The sequence below is a fragment of the Pelodiscus sinensis genome, chromosome 12, assembly GCF_052426305.1.
Source record: "Pelodiscus sinensis isolate ZL-2025 chromosome 12, ASM5242630v1, whole genome shotgun sequence".
In the NCBI taxonomy this organism is placed as follows: domain Eukaryota; kingdom Metazoa; phylum Chordata; order Testudines; family Trionychidae; genus Pelodiscus; species Pelodiscus sinensis.
In genome coordinates this window covers 29,484,901-29,500,820 of record NC_143063.1, presented here as the reverse complement: position 1 = coordinate 29,500,820, position 15,920 = coordinate 29,484,901, and the positions used below count along the sequence as shown (strand labels likewise).

Below are 15,920 nucleotides of genomic sequence, written 5' to 3'. Positions count from 1 at the left end.
GGTGGGGGGGGTGAATTTGAACCTCAATCTTTGGGTTGCTTTGGGAGAGGCTATTGGATGGGGCCCTCCTATCAATAGGGGTGAGTCGATGAGCTAATTCCCAGGACTACCAGCTGGAGGTGCCCTGGTGGCAAGGCTGCCCCATGACAGTCATGTCTTCTAGACCTTTAATCATTTTTGTTGCTCTTCTCTGGACCTTCTCCAATATCTCCACCTCTTTCTTGAAATGTGCCCAGAACTGGACACAATACTCCAACTGAGGCCTAACCAGCACAGAGCAGAGCAGAAGAACGACTTCTCGTGTCTTGCTCATCACACTCCTACTGCATCCCAGAATCATTGCTTTTTTTTTTTTTGCAAGTATCACACTGTTGACTCACGTTTAACTTGTCCACTAGGACTCCTAAATCATTTTCAGCAGTGTTCCTACATAGACAGTCACTTTCCACTCTGTAAATTTGAAACTGATTGTTCCTTCCTAAACGGAATACTTTTCATTTGTCCTTATTAAACTTCATCCTGTTTACCTCAGACCATTTTTTCTGTTAAAAAATAGACATTTTTATTGTCCAGTGCTTACTCCTATCCTGAATATTGCATTAATCTAAAATGTTTTTAATAAGAGTCTTTTGTTTACCTGACATTGTCCTCCCAAATGGCAGCCCACTGTCTGAATGCTGTCACTTCACTCCCAGAAGTATCACTTTAAGTGTGGCAGTGAGATTACTTATTCATGATACTTCTTTCTTACTAGCAAATAGACACAGACTGCTACCAATTTATCCGTTTTTTGCAGAAAAATTCTTTCGGTGAAATCCTGAGTCCTAGCTCAGACTCAGATGCATAACTACAGAACACTAATCAACCAGACTTACTGAAAGAATAGCTGGGAAGCAGCCATGATTTGGAATTATATAATAGTATCCAACATGATATTATATAATAATGAGTTTCTGTCTTAATGCCAAGAGTAAAAGGAAGAGTCTAATGTTGCTGGTGGGAAAAATTGGAGTTACCCTAAGGGAGAAAAAGAAGCCTAGAGGTGCTCATCCAAAATTTGGAGTGATTTGGTGTGATTTATATTTGTGTACCACCACTCTGTTGAATAAAGTGAGGTGGTGTAATCTTGCCATACGGCCAAGCCAGCATGCATTTATCTATTATGTAGTGATCTGGGCGCGGAAAATGTGTTTCAACTTCACTAGCAAGTTAAAACAGCACAGTTCAACATAAGCATGATAAATGTGCCATGGAAGTCCTGCAAGTTCTCTAAGTTAAAATCTCACCTCTACAATCTACAGTGGGTTATATAAAGAGAGAGAGACAATGAAAAAAGTTCTAATTAGAGATTCCTGGCAGCAAGAAAGGAAAAAATTAAACAATTTAACATTCAGTTTTCTTAATTGGGTCTTGCACTACACAGAGAATTGTGTTTGTCTATCTTTGTATCTTCCTGCCACAGTTGATTTCCATCCAGGGGAATGCAGCATGCAAAGTGACCCATGTACTGTACAAAGAGCAAGAACCAAAACAATAAAAAATAATGTTGACACGACAGGGTCATTTTCATATGCTTTTATGGGAAAGGAACAGGATACAATGAAATTTCAATCTTGAACTCTTAATTATGAACTTTTTAGAGATTCAAAGAGTTGTTTGTACTATGCTCAATGCTTAAGGGAAGGTCTTCAGCATATCTACTACAACTCTGTTTCCAGTTTATTAGTTGGCAAAGGATATGTACAGGATGACTTTTTTTCTATCCTTTTCTACAACTGACAACTTCCTGCAGGGAAGAATTCAACCATGAGGATCAGAGAGCTAAAATGATGGGTTTTCTATTACGGATGTCTCAAGATCTACTGGAAATCTCCATACTTAAGGTGACTTGCATGGACTATCAGAAATTTGGATACTTTAGGTCAATGGCTTTCACCTCTTCATGGGTAGACAAGAAAACAAAGGTATCATCCTTTGGTAATATGTTACTGCTGACCTGGCAGTACAGTGCCAGCTTTCAGCAAGTCCATAAATCTCCTTTCCCTCTGCCTTACCATACATTTTCTTCTCATATCATGTGGGCATTTCTGTTAGGAAATTATTTTGTGTGCGTGCATGCACTTTAGCAGCCTCACAACGTGCAGAGCTGGTTTGTTAGAAGTGAACTTTTATTTTAATTTCCCTCTCACACTTTTCATTTGAAGCCTTGATTGTTTTTGTTTTGCTCTTTTCTTCTATGCTTTCTTTCCTATCTTGGTGGTGGACATCACAAAATGACAGGGTACTTGTCAAAGCTGAAAATGTCCAACGTTTAATCTATCCTAACTATACTATTTGTCTGTTTCCCCCAAAAAAATCTATTATTCCTCGAAAGGAAAAGTTGCAGTTTCTCTACAGGATGCCCCACCACCATAACACTGAGTCGAATGCACTTCTCAACATCCCCTTTTCATGCCTGCCTGCCTCTTCCAATACTGAATATAGCAGAATATTGAAAATACACAAATCTTGCTCTCCTGCCCATTTAAAGGAAACTAGTAAATGTGTTTTTAGCTTACCAGCCTCTCCCTTTATTCATTATTGACTCAATCTGCAAATGCCTAAGGCATTGACCTCCACTGGAGTCTTGCCTGAAAGTATTACAGGACTGAACCTTGTACTTAAATTAGGCAAGTGGTTATCTATAAAACTGTTCCCAGTGCAATTTGTTAATCTGCCTGTCAGGACATTTATAGTCACAGAGTGAGCACCCTTCTCTTCCTTCCATCAGAAGCCAAACACATCAGCATGATAATTCATGCAGCATTCACTAGACTAGAAGTCAAAATGCCTCTCATTTTGCCAGACTCAGACTTCCTGCAAGGATTTACAGTATAGGTATTAATGTAGCATATCTAAAAATAGTCAACAATATCACTGCGTATCGTTATGTTCCAATTTAGGTTCTCCAAAATCACTGGAGTGACCTTTGGTGAGGCACATGACATAGCTACCCTATTTTACTGTATGTAGTCATGACTTGGCCATTCCACATCTTCTGTTGATTATTTCTGCACAAGAAAAAAATAGTTTACATGGTGGACTCCACTGAGGCTGGCACTTAGGTCAGAATTTAGGACTACATTAATAAGTCTCAGAATTAGTAAGTCTATGCCTCAGTGAATGGGACCTGAATTTGGACTACACTTTTTTAAAAAGCTATAGGTCACAAAGTTCCATTTTAGGGCTAGTATCCAGTGTTCAGATTCCTAGATGTAGTCATTTAAAAATTCCACTAGTAATAAATTCTCACAGAGTTTCAAAGATCAGAGAAAAACATTTAGCGGAGATTGTCAAAGTCAGAAATAGGGGTAAAGCCCCCCCCCCCCCCCCGATCCCATTGAGTTTAATGGCAACTGCGTACCTCACTATTCTTTGTGGCTTTTAAAATTTCCCCTTTATTATTGTTGTGGAATATCAAAGCAGCTTATTCAAGATTACTACAGAAGGTTGAAAATATAAGTACCAGAGCACAAAAGGTCAATTGGATGGAGAGTTTTACATTTAGATGAATGTAGAAATACACGGGACCATCATCACTGCTCTGTAAGTCATAGATCAGGAGTACTCTGTAGTTGGTTCACCATACCTTGGAAAAGTTTCATTTTTGAGCATTGAGAGAGGACAAATGGAGGTAAGACTGGATATTTTACAGTTATAAAAAATAAGTGATCAGATGAATTTGCACAAGGGCAAGGTTCTGTTTTAGTTCTGAGGTGATTTTTAAAATGAATTTAGTACTTATGAGAAGCCCAGGAGACACATAGCCTTTGGCCACCCACAGAAAGGTACTGTAAACACAAAAGAAATTAAAACTTTCCAAACCCATCCTGCCCATATGCTTCACTTCTGAATTGAGGAAGCTATTTCTAGGGGTAAGAAGCTCCTGCTCATTCAGTTCTTGTCCCCACTCTGCTGACACTTACACTCCATACCAATTTTGGTAGCAGCTATGTGATATGTACACCTATCCAGTAGGAGGTGATTCAAGAAAGTCTCTCCTGTCAGGATAACATGCAAACACACACAGTATTAAGCACACGCTCAAATGCGGTCCTGAATAGGCATAGATTTAAGCATGTAATTAAAAACATAGACAAAGTATAGACACAAAAATAACCATTAGATGGTATAAACCTTTATTCCCTATTATTTATTGGTGATATGCTAGTAAATAGTGGTTAAAGTTGTACAATGGCAAAGTTAATGAAAATATTAACAAAACGGGGAGACAATAGAAACAGTTACTAAACTGAGACCCAAAACCAACAATTTAGTTGGAATTAATTTATACGTATAATAATAAAGCAATGGACTCAGTTGATGAAATCATCATCATTGGAAAAAAACCTCAACAGTTAAAGAAAAAGATGAATAAGCTCCTAAATAAAATACACATGAAGATTCACAATATGAGAGAAACTGAAAAGTACAAAATCAAATGTACTCCAAAGTTATACAAACAACATTGATTTGACCATATATTTCATCAGAATATCAATGCAAGTTTAGAGTGGGGAAAGTCTTGCTAATAAGAAACAGGAGCCAAGCAAGCCTAGACTATCAAAGTAATCTTCTCTCTTTCATATTCAAAGAAGATCTGGACATTTACATTCACTATGGAACATTTCTGTCACTAGAGGTCGTTCACCATTATTGAACCCACATGTTCATCACTCAATGGAATAAACAGATCCATTCATCTTTTGTATCTATTTTGGATGCTGGAGATGTGGGTGTTCCACAGTGTTGTGATTGGTTACAGGGCAAGACCCACCTTAGACCCCTTTTTGCTCATCTCAAATGCACCTCCCAGGTGACATTCCTGGCTTCCTTCCCCTCTTTTAAGGATGGACCTATTTTATTCAGCCATTATGGAAATGTTGTAGCCCCCTTTTCCCACTGGAAATATGACAGGCCCAACTGTGTTTGACACCTGTATGCCCTTTCCTTCAAGAACCCATGACTGTGGCTGCTTAAAGAGGCTTTAAAACAGCTTCTTCAAAACAAAACTTTATTAATTCACCCAAAGATACACAGTGTGTAAAGCAAAGGTAAATATAATAATGCCAAGCCTTTCATTGGAATCTCTAGTAAATTCCATTCATGGCAGTTACCTCCAGCTCCATCTGGAACTGAAAGAGGCAGATTATCCTGCTGCAACATGCCTTCTGTGAGTCTTTTTATTAGAGATTGCTCCAGGCAACTGCTGACAACTGCCATCTTCTCTACATCAACATTTTTAAGGTTTGGCATCCTCTTAGCATCACACCCCTGGGAAAAGGAACCTCGCCAGCCTGGTTGGAAACAGGGAGGGACATTCTCCCCTAAATCCCCAATTAATAGCTCCCCTCATTGTTCCCATATGTGCATCATTGTGATGTGCTGCTCAGGATATCCAGAGCCATGAGCTACTGTGTTACCTCACTGCCTCAGCAAGAATGAGCTTTGCTGACAATCAGATTGTGTGTCAGCTCCCTGCCACACCAGCCTGTCTGCTCCATCAATCTCCTCGGGGTTCTTCAGGCTAAACCTTACCTTGCAGGTACATGCACTTCTTGAGTTCCCCAGGTATCTCGCTACAGTGTCCAGTCCCTATCACTGAGACACTCACTGAAATTATTGTTTGCTTCTTCCAAAGGGACAGCCTATACACCAGCCTGCTAGCTTTGCAGAAAACACACCATTCACTTTAATACATTGCACTGAGTTGGCTTTGTAATAAAACAAGAATACATTTACAAAAGAACAGAAATGCAAGTCTCAGAGGATAGCCATGTTAGTTTGTAACTTAAAAAAAAAATTAAAAACCTATAAGTGATCCTGTAGCACCTTAGGCTATGTCTACACTGCATGGTTATTTCGGATTAAGCTATTCCAGAATAGTTATTCCATAATAGTTTATTTTGAAATAGCACTTCTACACTTCAGGGAAGCCTCAACATTAGTCCGAGGCAGGCTTCCTTAATGTAAACATTCTATCATAATTTAGAGCCCCAGGAGACACTGGGGAGGAATAACTTAGAATGGCCCTGGTGAGGGGCTATTTCAAAACAGCAGCAGTGGAGTGTCTCCCTTATTTTGAAATAGCTATTTCAGAATAGGTGTTATTTCTCATAGAATGAGGTTTACAGATTTCAGAATAAGCTGTCCCGCTGCCCGCGTGCTCCGCGGCTTTGCTTCGCGTCTCCCTGGTCTGCTGGAGACCAGCAGACCAGGGAGACAGGGAGCAAAGCCTCTGAGGACGCCGGCAGCGGGACAGCCGCGGCGCGTCTGGGCTGTCCCGCTTCCCGCCTGCTCCGCGGCTTTGCTCCCTGTCTCCCTGGTCTGCTGGTCTCCAGCGGTCCCGCTGCCTGGGTCCTCCGCGGCTTTGCTCCGCGTCTCCCTGGTCTGCTGGAGACCAGCAGACCAGGGAGACAGGGAGCAAAGCCGCGGAGCACGCGGGCAGCGGGACAGCCCAGACGCGCCGCGGCTGTCCCGTTGCCGGCATCCTCAGAGGCTTTGCTCCCCGTCTCCCTGGTCTGCTGATCTCCAGCAGACCAGGGAGACACGGAACAAAGCCATGGAGGACCCGGGCGGCGGGACCGCGGTGCATCTCGGTCCACCGCCCGCGTCTCCCTGGTCTGCTGGGGGGGTGGGGAGCGCAGCTAGTACTCCCCCCCCCCCCAGCAGACCAGGCTTTTCTCTGGACGCCTGTGGTAGAGCAGTTGGGGCGCTGCCGGTTGGTCCCGCAGCGCCGCTCTGGGCGCTACTGGACCAACCGGGCAGCACCCCAGCTACTCTGCCCCAGGCATCCTGATTCAGCCTCTGCTGGTCAGTTTCTGCAGCGGCTGAATCAGGATGCCTGGGGCAGAGCAGCTGGGGTGCTGCTGGGTTGGTCCAGTAGCGCCGAGGAGTGGCGCTACTGGAGCAATCCAGCAGCACCCCAGCTGCTCTGCCCCAGGCGTCCCCAAGTCAGCCGCTGCTGAAACTGACCAGTGCTGACTACAGGAAGCCCGAGGCAGAGTTGCTCTGCCCCGGGCTTCCTGGAATCAGCCGCTGATCAGTTTCAGCAGCAGCTGACTTGGGGACGCCTGGGGTTCTTAAGTTGAATCTGTATGTAAGTCGGAACTGGCGTCCAGATTCAGCCTGTTGAAATTGATCAGCGGCTGATTCCAGGAAGCCCGGGGCAGAACAACTCTGCCTCCGGCTTCCTGTAGTCAGCCGCTGGTCAGTTTCAGCAGCGGCTGAATCTGGACGCCAGTTCCAACTTACATACAGATTCAACTTAAGAACAAACCTACAGTCTCTATCTTGTACATAACCTGGGGACTGCCTGTATATATATATGTTAGTCTCTGGAGTGCCACAGGACCACTCTTTTTTAAAGAAGTTTAAGTGATATTAAATGAGAAAAAGAGACAGATATGATTAGTAACAAAACAAAACAATACTTTTCAGTGATTAAAATTTAATTTTAGCAACCTACAATCTTTGTCTAAGCAGTTTTCTTATTTACATCAAGTTACTAGCATCGTTAGCCCTGCGGGGTAAGAGATGCAACTTTCACAGGGGAAGCGGTAGAATGAATCTTTTTTCCATCAGCATGGTCAACTTGGTCCTCACAATTTAGCTTGAAAGCCTTCAAGCTCCCTTGATAAAAAAAGATGAGCCATCATCTGAAGGAACGCTGTCTTGTAGACTAAACATTACAAATAAAGTGGTTAGGCAAGAAATTAGCTCCTTTGAGGTGCCTTGTGAAATTATGAAAGCAAAGGGGTAACCACAGTAATAGTCGATAACAATCCAAAGCCAGTGTTGTAGCCACAATGCAATGAAATTGAGGGGCTAGTAATAACCACTGCAATTCTATGCCATGGTCTATCTATCACTCCTAATTTGAAAGGGCAAGAGCAATAGTAATTCTATGCATTGTGCAGGCTGTTCATGCTTATACATGCCTGAGTATAGCTCTGGCCAACAAATATAACCATGCAGAAGCTCCTTCATCTCCTTAACTCCTAAAATGCCTTTTATGAGACATATCCAGGACTCTTGCAATACTTCTGAGATGACTACCTGGACTTCAATGCATAAGAAATGTCACTTAGCACATCTATTCACCATGAGCTTGGCCTGAATTCTGTAGAATGTAGACAAAGTACTTTTCCATTTCTGCATATGAGGTTGCCAACCCAGCAGAATTTCTCAAAAGAGGATTGATAAATAAATTAGATCTTCCTTTGATATATACCAAATTAAAGATATACTGCTGCAAATGAGTAACTCATTTGCTATAGCCTCACATTCAGCAAGTCAATGGCTTTCTCATAGAGGCCCAACATTAGGCAAATGACTAGTTTCTAATGTAAAAAGTTCTCTCACTAAGTAGACTTTGAGCTAGAATTCTTGATATAGTACCCTTCAATCTGGGAATATTTTCCTACCATTGGGGTGAGTTTATGGGATGCAAATATAACTAGCCAATCCTTCCTGGAGCAGAACTGCATCTATGTCCCAAATGCATGCACCACACTATTTCATTACAGGGCTCCTTGGATCAAAATAAGCACAAACATGGATCCAACAGAGGCTTGACAAAACCCTGCTTTGTTTCTTTAGTCCAAACCAACTGCCCCTGGTCTTGGGTTAAATTCCACAGTGCTTTGGCAACAGTACTAAAATGGGACAAAGCCTGGCTACCTATGTATTGATGTAGGCCAAGGAATGAATGTAAACGGCTATAATCAATGGCTAACAATAGCAAAGAAACAGCACGTAGCCATTCAGGTATCAGCTTCACACCATCGATGGTCAAAGAAAGCTCTAGAAACTCTAGTGTCTTTTGCAAAACTGCACTTTTTGCCATTTTGTTAAGAGTCGGGTTAGCACTTAGTCCAGAATAGCATTACGCTCACGAAGGGTCTCATCAAAAAGGAGAATGTCATTCAAACGGTAACATGTACCCTGGCTATTATCAAGGAGTTGAGAGACCACACTCTGGAATATTTCGGAAGCAGAGACTAAACAAAAAGGGAGCCGTGGGTTGGTAGCAGTCCCTCCCAAATGGAGTGATCAAAGTCAGCAACAACTACAGACCTTCAGACACAAGTATTTTCCCCACTTACTCAGCATGCCACCTCTTTAAAGATGGGAATTAAAACTGCTCATGTTACACATATTTATTAAGTGCCTTAATATCTGTGTATAGTTGAATTCTTGTTTAAAGTAACCATGGGCAAGCTCTAATCCATCAGTCCTTCCACCTCCCAAAAGATACTATTATCTTTCATGTGCCACAGTTCTATCTGGATCTTGTCCACAAGCACAGGAGGTACACAAAGGGCAGGTGATGCAAAGGGCTTGGTGTCTGAATCCAACTACAGAGAGTACACATATCCTGTGGATAGAACACCATCACTGTTATATAAATCATGGTGTCTCTAAGTCTAAACAGTAAATTGGGTATCCCTTTCTGTTGTACCCATCATAACTACACCTGAGGAGTACTGTGAGAGTTCATGCAGGATACCAAGCTGTAAGCACAGATGGTAGGACAACAATGGAACCACATTTGCAGCAGTGACCTTATCAATATAAAACTTTGCAAGTCAAAGCTAGGCCTTTGCAGAGCACAGCAGAGCATACAGCTCCATCCACTGTCTTCAAAGCAAACAAATCCCAAGCTTTTATAACCTCTATAGTTTGGCATAAGAACATACTGGGTCAGACCAAAGGTCCATCTAGCCCTGTATCCTGTCTGCCGACAGTTGCCAATGCCAGTTGTCCCAGAGGGAAGGATCACAACAGATAATCCTCAGGTGATCCCTCCCCTGTCACCCACCTCCAAAGAAAGAGGCTAGGGATACCATTTCTACCTATCCTGGCTAATAGCCATTGATGGACCTAACCTCCATAAATCTATCTAGCTCTTTTTTAAACCCTGTTAAAGTTCTAGCCTTCACCACATCCTCTGGCAAGGAGTTCCACAGGTTGACTGTGTGCTGAGTGAAGAAAAATATCCACACTGTGAACTAACCCAGAGGGATCAACAACTTCAGCACCCATATCCACCATGCCCTTCAGTGGCATACCATTAATTTCTGTGATATCAGATAGCCGCTCAGGGGCATTGCTGCATGAGAAGATCATACCAAAAGAAACATCAGCTTCCCTGGGAAAGATGGTCTCATGCAGCTTCACATTTACTGTGTGCACTTCAGGCCTCCCATCACTGTGAACCAGCATGCTGTGGCACACTAAGCTTCAAATGTTCTTCCTTCCAGCAAGCCCAGCAAATAGCAGTGCTAGCAGCTCAGGCAGGGAAATTGGCAGTGTATTGACCTGTAAACCACAGCAGGACCTCTGAGGAACTGGCGGGAGTCAGTAAGGTAATGAAAGCAGGAGGAGCAGCTGACAGTTTAAATGTCGACACAAAAGGAACAAAAGTCTGAGACACAGAACCCCTTTCAGCCTGATCCTGCTCAAATGCTCCACTCTCACCACCCCAGCATCAAAAGTTAGAATTCTTGAATCTTCATCCAGTAACTGTTCACTTAGGTGGTCATTGGCTATTCCAATCACCATGCTATCTCTGAGCATGATCGTCATAGCATTCCCAAATTCACAGTCCTAGCCAGCCACTGCAAATGTCATGCAAATTCACATATGGTTTCATTGGGATGCTGATGACCTTCAAAAAAAGTTTCCTTATTTTTTGGAACAGAATCTCCAGTTGCAAAATATCTGTTGGGATGCTACATAGCCATATTAAAGGAGCCCCATGAGTCCACAGATATCGGTGTTATCATGGCCTAAGCAGTTCTGCAGCAAGGGTAATCTAGTAGCATTGAGAGTTGCAGGATCCATACATAGTTCCAAATATCTCCTTTTTTTTTCAAACTAAAAATACCCAGCTCCTTCAGTCGTTGTTCACATGGCTTTCACTCTAGCCTTTTTATCATTTTTGTTAGTTGCCTCTGGATTCTTTCCAGTTTAATCTACATCATTTCCTTAGAGTGGTTACCAAAAGTAAACACAATATTCCAGCTGATGCCTAACCAGTGCAGAAGTAGAGAGGTTCTGTCATCTCTCATGACTTGCCTGCTACCCGTCTATGAATACAAATCCAAAATTTCATTTGCCTTTTTTTTTCACAGCATTGCATTGTTGACTCATGTGGAAGTTGTGATCCATCACAACTCCCAGATCCTTCTTAGCAGAGCTGCTTCCAATCCAATTATCCCTCATTTTGTATTTGTGCATTTGGTTTTTCTTCCTTAAGTGCACCACCTTATGTTTGCCTTTGCTGAATTTCATTTTGTCGTCTCCAATTTATCAAGCTCTTTTTAAATTTTACTTTCATCCTCCAACGTGTTGGCCACCTCTCCCCCTAGTTTTATACCAGAATGAAGTTATATTTGGGCTGAATTGATCTCTATTAATCTAAGTTTGTATACAATCCAAAAGAAAGCGTTACTGAAAAAGAAACCTTTAGGCATCTGAAAAGTGAGTTCATAGTCACTTTTTAAAACTTTCACTTATTTTCAGTCAGTCCCTATAATCTTTTAAAAATTACACGTCAAGCAAAACTGCTTCAAAATAGTGGTGTAAAACACAGCATTGTAAAGCATTACCGAAGGCAGTAGAACTTCAGAAATTGTACTTATGACTCAAAGAAATAGGTCAATGATCTGGATGAGTAGCAATGATTTTGCTGCGAAGTACAATGGCCCTTTCATCACTTATGTGAAGCAGCATAATCTAGATCAGGCCAAACATCTTAATATAATAAACCAAAAAATATGTTTAAATAATGTAAGGATCTTATTGAAATGCACAAATTCCAGGAAACTGAGTTAAGGCTGTGACTCCCTCTTTCAATGCACCACATCAGTTCATGGTATTTAAATACAAAATATCATTAAAACAGTGATAATGCACATTAAATGAGACCTCTATTTGATCTAGGTCACTGAAAAAGTTAAGTCTAGCAACGATATGTTAATGATCCCACATTTTTCTCTGGGCCCAATACCACTGGAGTGGTAACCTGATAAAGTCAAAACTACACAGTTCTTAAAGCAGGTTGGAAAAAATTCTTAGTGAACATCATACATGGCTTACTATTGCAGAACTCATTACAAGTAGATTGAGTCCCTAACTTTTCTCTGAGTCATCCCCTTTCTGTCAGTAATTTCTTATCACTTCATTTAGCAAGCCCAAGGTTGTACTCACCTTTGCTTTACCCTGTGAAACCCATTTGGGACTCAGTTCTCAAAATCCCACATTGCCATGAAATGACTAGGATTCTACCAAATTCATAGCCATGAAAAATGTGTCACAGATTGTGAAATCAGGTCTTTTTCCTTTGAAATCTGGTCTTCTGTGTGCTTTTACCTTGTATTACACAGATTTCTTGGAGGAAACCAGTGTTTCTCAGATTGGAGGTCCTGACACACTTGCAGGGGTCACAAGGCTATTTTAATGCCTAACCTGTCATGTCTGGAATAATTATCCTTGTGGTAATTGTGCTCCTGGAAGCGGCTGGCGTGTCCCTGCAGCCCCTGAGAAAGTCAGAGCCGGGGGTTGCCACCCTTATAGCTGTGCTGTCTTCAGAGCTGGGCAGTTAGAGTGGCGTCTTTTTGCCAAGCACCCAGTTTGGATGGCTTGCCAGCAGCAGGACATAAGTAAGGGTTACAATCCCATACCATGTGCTTCCCTTATTTCTATGCTGCTGCCTTCAGAGCTGGATGACCGGAGAGTAACAATCGCTGACTGAGAGCCCAGCTCTGCAGGCTGCTATGAAGAAATAAGGGTGGCAATACCATACTACGTCATCCTTACTTCTGTGCTGCTGCTAGCGGCAGCTCTGCCTTCAGAGATTGGGGCTCCTGGCCAGTAGCCACCACTCTCTAGCTGCCCAGCTCTGAAGGCAGCACCAGCGCCAGTAGCAGTACAGAAGTAAGGGTAACGATACTGCAACTCCTCCCCCCATAGACCCATCTTTTTTGGGTCAAGACCCCTAAAATTATAACACCATAACATTTCTGATCTCATTTTTTATGATTTTTAAAATCCTGTGACTGTGTGACTGTGAAATTGACCAAATGTCCTGTGAATTTGGTAGAGCCCTAAAGATAACCCAAGATCCTGCCTGCATGTTGGTTGCCCTTGCTGTGACCACGAGAGATTTCATAATCCGCTCTGGAGCTCAAGATGGCAGGAAACTGTTCCAAATCTCTCCCCAGTACAACTGCCATGATAATGAGCAGCACCTCCCTGGCTACTAAATCAGAGGGGATGACAGTCAAGGGAGGTATACATGGACACACATGGGCACAAGTCGTTTTAATTGGGCTTGCTGGCCCAACTCATTCACTAATTCCTGGTCACTCCAAAGAGTATCTAATTGATGAGGCTTGATATCAACCCCATGCAGATATCACCCCCACATATAACAGAGGAGCTGTGACCATTGTAGCCTTAGGCTGTGGCTCTCCCCATATTAACATGTGGCACAGTCACACTCCTTAAAGGGGCAGGGCATTTTTTCTATGTCACAGGTTTCCACTTAGAAAGAAAGACGATAATGTGCTGAGGTACTGAATCTCCAGAGGATATACAAATGCATTTACCCTTCGATTTCCTACCTCTGAGTGCTAAAGCCATTTTTCTTCTCCGTGGCAGCTTTCCACTCTGTCCAACTGATTGTGTTTCTGTTATAGGGTCTGATTATGGTCATGATGGTTCACATCCAGATTACTGATTAACTCAAGTCTACACCCTCTCAAGCAGATTTCACAAGGTGAGGGCTTGAGCCAACACGTGTCCAAGGCTACTGAGTACTAAGCAAAGGTGTGTGGCCACATCCCTGAGAAAATGTGCCATCCTCAAAATCTCTGCTTTACCTCAGACTTCACCAACAGGCCCAGCGTAGTGTCCTTCATGGCTCATAATTTGTAGCTGCACCCTGAGCCAGACTCCCAAATGCTACTTGTACCTACCTTCCTTGTCAAAAAAAAGGGACCCAAACATATAGGCCAGAAATGCTTCTCACAGAAAGCTGCAATGGCTTCCCTCGGAAAAACAGGAAGAGCTAAGACTTACTGGCAACCTGGGCAGCTGTGCAATCTGGTTAATGAGACTGAAGCAGCTGCCTTGTGAACTACTGTTGCTATTGGGCTGCACCTTGAGCACACTGATGAGGGAACTTTTGTTGCTGTTGGACTGCAAACTTGCAACTAGGCGTGTTGGGCTGACACCCGTGCAGCACCTTGTTTCTGCAGACTGTGCTTTTGGTGGGCATTAGACAGATTGGGATGCTGCTGTAGCTATCATTGCACCACCCATTTCAAAGAGTTTTCCATTTTTCCTCTTTGTGCAAAAGGAGTGTGAGAATTTCACTTCATCTACTAAATGTGAATAGACAGCATCGATACAGAATCTCCATCAGAGCATAGAGATCCTGAATGAGTGTCCAAATTCACATTCTTCCCAAGGCTTGGCTTATTTATATAAGCTTTCTTCTGAGTTTGGCTATTACTAAGGTTCTCCTATGTCCTAAGCTCTCCAGTTCCCTCTTGCCCCAAAATATATTCCAACCCCCTTTATCACATAGTTGGTAACAACTGGACTCAGTAGTTATTCTGAATGTAGGGTTTTAGCAACTGAGCCTAGTGCAATTCCTATACAGGCTATCTTTGTCATATGCATCAAAAAGCAACATATAACCACTAGTTTTCCTCTATGTGATAGTGACTCTAAATAGCAGTGGGTTAAGGCAAATTGGTTTCTCTGAAGAGAATTACAGAAGCTTCACTTTGCAGCATTACAGGGAATGTATGGCTCCTTTGTCTTTGGATTCTCGGATATTATCAAGTTGCATAGTGGTCTGTCCTAAATTTACGTCTGTTACATAAATTTGTTCTTCTGTAAGTTCCAAAAAAGAAATGCTAATATAACTGTGAGATTCAGTAGCACATCACCTTCTGGTCTGTGTACCGATCCTTTTGTATTTTAATCCAAAATCTTACAGGAATCTTATCTTGCTACTGCACACATTTAACAACTGTCTTGCTAGTGCTACTCTGCAGTGGCTCTGTGGGCATCCTGTGTTCCACAGATCTTGCACACGTGTGCCCCAATCAGATCATGGGTAGGTCTTGACCCTACTGAAATCAATGAGATTTTTACCACTGACTTAAATGGAGCCAGGATTTCTCCCAAAATACCTTTTGTCTGGATAAGCACTGCAGAGTTAGCAAAGAGTGAACAAAGAATTTACTGCTTTTAATTATATACCATTTATACTATGAAAATTATTCCCTTTGCACATAAAGGTCAAATAATCAGTTTTTGTTAGGGATAAGCAAGGAATGGAACAGAAAGAATGAAACTGGAGGAGTGGAACTCCCTCTCTGAATATGACCCTATGAAAGTACATAAAGAATAATGCAAAGAATATCTATTTTTTAACTGCTACCTTGACTTGATAAGAACTTTGAGTGAGAAAATGCATATATATTACATGCCATAAATACCTTTTAGCTATAAACAGTAAACAACAAAATGAAAGAATTATAATAAAAAATATCACCACCAATAATGAATTCACAATACTGACTGTAGTAACATCCTGTTAGAACATAATTGCTGACCCTGAACTCTAGGAAATGTTTTTAAACTTCAACATCTCCAACACCTTAATATTTCTTTTGAAAATTAAAATACAATTAGCTCATAAAGAAAACTATTTTAATCTCTCTAAAAAAGAAGTTATCCTTTACAAAAGAGGATAAAGCAGCCAAATTTGCTTAATTTATAAATATTTTGTTTGGATAAAGTTAAATTAAAATAGCCAGACTGATCGATGATTTTTTTTTTATTTTAATGCTATAATT

At 41.9% G+C, this 15,920-nt stretch overlaps 1 protein-coding gene across 2 annotated transcripts in view; it reads left to right on the top strand.

The window, feature by feature from the left end:
• SLC7A10 (solute carrier family 7 member 10) overlaps nt 1–15,920 on the top strand; it is a 102,035-nt gene that overhangs the window by 19,530 nt on the left and 66,585 nt on the right. Inside the window, exon 1 of one of the 2 annotated variants that reach the window (XM_089781499.1) lies at nt 1,588–1,883. The exons of the other annotated variant lie outside the window; for it this stretch is intronic. The gene's annotated coding sequence lies outside the window, so the exon portion shown is untranslated. Of the gene's footprint in view, nt 1–1,587; nt 1,884–15,920 lie in introns of those variants that run through there. 2 annotated transcript variants of the gene reach the window in all.